Here is a 4,498-nt window from a genome sequence, read left to right as displayed (position 1 = left end):
ACTATGGGACAATTTCCCATGACCAATCCACCCTAACCTGCACATCCCAGGACACTATGGGACAATTTCCCATGGCCAACCCACCCTAACCTGCACATCGCTGGGCACTATGGGACAATTTCCCATGACCAATCCACCCTAACCTGCACACCCCTGGACACTATGGGACAATTTCCCACGGCCAATCCACCCTAACCTGCACATCCCTGGACACTATGGGACAATTTCCCATGGCCAATCCACCCTAACCTGCACATCCCTGGGCACTATGGGACAATTTCCCATGGCCAATCCACCCTAACCTACACATCCCTGGGCACTATGGGACAATTTCCCATGGCCAAACCACCCTAACCTGCACATCCCTGGGCACTATGGGACAATTTCCCATGGCCAACCCACCCTAACCTGCACATCCCTGGGCACTATGGGACAATTTCCCATGGACAATCCACCCTAACCTGCACATCCCTGGGCACTATGGGACAATTTCCCATGGCCAAATCACCCTAACCTGCACATCCCTGGGCACGACTGAACAATTTCCCATGGCCAATCCACCCTAACCTGCACATCCCTGGGCACTATGGGACAATTTCCGGCGGCCAATCCACCCTAACCTGCACACCTCTGGGCACTATGGGACAATTTCCCACGGGCAATCCACCCGAACCTGCACATCCCTGGGCACTATGGGACAATTTCCCATGGCCAATCCACCCTAACCTGTACATCCCTGGACACTATGGGGCAATTTCCCACGGCCAATCCACCCTAACCTGCACATCCCTGGGCACTATGGGACAATTTCCCATGGCCAATCCACCCTAACCTGCACATCCCTGGACACTATGGGACAATTTCCCATGGCCAATCCACCCTAACCTGCACATCCCAGGACACTATGGGACAATTTCCAATGGCCAACCCACCCTAACCTGCACATCCCTGGACACTATGGGACAATTTCCCATGGCCAATCCACCCTAACCTGCACATCCCAGGACACTATGGGACAATTTCCCATGGCCAACCCACCCTAACCTGCACATCGCTGGGCACTATGGGACAATTTCCCATGACCAATCCACCCTAACCTGCACATCCCTGGACACTATGGGACAATTTCCCATGGCCAATCCACCCTAACCTGCACATCCCTGGGCACTATGGGACAATTTCCCATGGCCAACCCACCCTAACCTGCACATCCCTGGGCACTATGGGACAATTTCCCATGGCCAATCCACCCTAACCTGCACATCCCTGGGCACTATGGGACAATTTCCCATGGCAAACTCACCCTAACCTGCACATCCCTGGGCACTATGGGACAATTTCCCATGGCCAATCCACCCTAACCTGCACATCCCAGGGCACTATGGGACAATTTCCCATGGCAAACTCACCCTAACCTGCACATCGCTGGGCACTATGGGACAATTTCCCATGGCCAATCCACCCTAACCTGCACATCCCAGGGCACTATGGGACAATTTCCCATGGCAACCTCACCCTAACCTGCACATCGCTGGGCACTATGGGACAATTTCCCATGGCCAATCCACCCTAACCTGCACATCGCTGGGCACTATGGGACAATTTCCCATGGCCAATCCACCCTAACCTGCACATCTCTGGGCACTATGGGACAATTTCCCATGGCCAATCCACCCTAACCTGCACATACCTGGACACTATGGGACAATTTCCCACGGCCAATCCACCCTAACCTGCACATCCCTGGGCACTATGGGACAATTTCCCACGGCCAATCCACCCTAACCTGCACATCCCTGGGCACTATGGGACAATTTCCCATGGCCAATCCACCCTAACCTGCACATCCCTGGGCACTATGGGACAATTTCCCACGGCCAATCCACCCTAACCTACACATCCCTGGGCACTATGAGACAATTTCCCATGGCCAATCCACCCTAACCTACACATCCCTGAGCACTATGGGACAATTTCCCACGGCCAATCCACCCTAACCTGCACATCCCTGGGCACTATGGGACAATTTCCCACGGCCAATCCACCCTAACCTGCACATCCCTGGGCACTATGGGACAATTTCCCACGGCCAATCCACCCTAACCTGCACATCCCTGGGCACTATGGGACAATTTCCCACGGCCAATCCACCCTAACCTACACATCCCTGGGCACTATGGGACAATTTCCCACGGCCAATCCACCCTAACCTGCACATCCCTGGGCACTATGGGACAATTTCCCACGGCCAATCCACCCTAACCTGTACATCCCTGGACACTATGGGACAATTTCCCATGGCCAATCCACCCTAACCTACACATCCCTGGGCACTATGGGACAATTTCCCACGGCCAATCCACCCTAACCTACACATCCCTGGGCACTATGGGACAATTTCCCATGGCCAATCCACCCTAACCTGCACATCCCTGGACACTATGGGACAATTTCCCACGGCTAATCCACCCTAACCTGCACATCCCTGGACACTGTGGGACAATTTCCCACGGCCAATCCACCCTAACCTGCACATCCCTGAGCACTATGGGACAATTTCCCACGGCCAATCCACCCTAACCTGCTCATCCCTGAGCACTATGGGTGGAAACCCAAGCAGACAAGGTGAGGGTTACCCTCTGAAGATACTGCCCGAGGGTGCTACTGTACCCCGGTCTCTGTTGCTGGGGGACAGCAGTGCTCACCACTAAGTACCCCGCCCCAATCTAACGGTGACCGTGAATACATTGTCAGTGAAGCCTCATCTGGCTCACTCCTGTCCTTTCGAGAGTGAGTGAGGACAGACCCCAATAGTGATGGGGTTGACTATCTGCTGCCCTCTGGCCAATGAGGGATGAGTGATCTACATCCAGTGAACAAATAAAGTAAGGCGCACTGTCTGATGTGTCCAATGATATGGACTCGGTGACAGACCCCAATCCCCTCGCTGTAACTCTCTATTATCGCCCAGAACTCAGCAATCCAAGGAGTACAGGCAGGACCCTCTCCCTCAACATGTAGTACCTCCATCTCTGGAGCGATCAGGACTGGTCTCTATCCTTGCTTGGATACGGGGCCCCAAATCCGTTCCGAGTTGTGTGTCTGATTGGTCCCTAGTCACGTCTCGCCCCTCAGTGAACTGTCTCCAATACCCGGCCCCTTTGCCCACATCGATTGGGCCTAACTGAGAGGGGAGTGGAGATCGGAGCCTCAGTCCCTAGTTATGAACACTCCTATCCCCGGTGCACTCGGTCGGTGACTGTCTCTAAGGGCCTGCCCACAGCTGTCAATCACTGTCAACTTGGGTTAAACTGTTCAACTCCATTACATGGTGGAGGGTCAGCACTGAGGGAGTGGGCCCTGTCGGAGGGTCAGTGCTGAGGGAGTGGGCCCTGTCGGAGGGTCAGTGCTGAGGGAGTGGGCCCTGTCGGAGGGTCAGCGCTGAGGGAGTGGGCACTGTCGGAGGGTCAGCGCTGAGGGAGTGGGCACTGTCAGAGGGTCAGTGCTAAGGGAGTGGGCCCTGTCGGAGGGTCAGCGCTGAGGGAGTGGGCACTGTCAGAGGGTCAGTGCTGAGGGAGTGGGCCCTGTCAGAGGGTCAGCGCTGAGGGAGTGGGCCCTGTCAGAGGGTCAGCGCTGAGGGAGTGGGCACTGTCGGAGGGTCAGCGCTGAGGGAGTGGGCACTGTCGGAGGGTCAGTGCTGAGGGAGTGGGCACTGTCGGAGGGTCAGCGCTGAGGGAGTGGGCACTGTTGGAGGGTCAGTGCTGAGGGAGTGGGCACTGTTGGAGGGTCAGTGCTGAGGGAGTGGGCAGTATCGGAGGGTCAGCGCTGAGGGAGTGGGCTCTGTCAGAGGGTCAGTGCTGAGGGAGTGGGCACTGTTGGAGGGTCAGTGCTGTGGGAGTGGGCACTGTCGGAGGGTCAGCGCTGTGGGAGTGGGCACAGCTGGAGGATCCCTGGCTGATGGGTATAAACAGGAATCTCAGAGGATCTGTTCACTGAGAGCTGACTCAGTGTTAAGGACTCTCTTCTTGTAAATCAAGGGTGACTTGGTGACAGGGCACTGGCCACTGTGGAACAGCACTCGACTAGTTAAAACCTGCCCACTAACCCGCTCCACCAGAACCACTCAGCGTTTGGCTTCATTACAGACCTTGGTTCCAACGTTGCCAAATAAGCTGAGCTCCAAATGGGGCGGTGGGATTCTGACAGCGTTCCGCGGATTAGGATAGCGAGGTGATCCAGTAAACCTCAGCGATGGGGGTAGAGGGAGCTTCTCAGCTTGTTGGTGTCATACCTGGCCATTGACGTTCCCAACTCCAGGACATCACTGCAAGAGTTCCTCGGGGTTATGTCCTTGACCCAATCCTGTTCACCCCCCTCCCCTCGCGAGGGGCACTGGCTGGGCCCAGTAATTATTGTCCCTAACTGCCCCCCTCGAGAAGGTGGGGGGTTGGGTGGTGGGGGGGGGGGTGGGTGAGCTGCCTTCTGCCGTGGGTTGTCC

Source organism: Chiloscyllium punctatum, unplaced genomic scaffold (assembly GCF_047496795.1).
Source record: "Chiloscyllium punctatum isolate Juve2018m unplaced genomic scaffold, sChiPun1.3 scaffold_404, whole genome shotgun sequence".
Taxonomy (NCBI): Eukaryota; Metazoa; Chordata; class Chondrichthyes; order Orectolobiformes; family Hemiscylliidae; genus Chiloscyllium; species Chiloscyllium punctatum.
Note: the sequence above shows the minus strand (reverse complement) of the source record.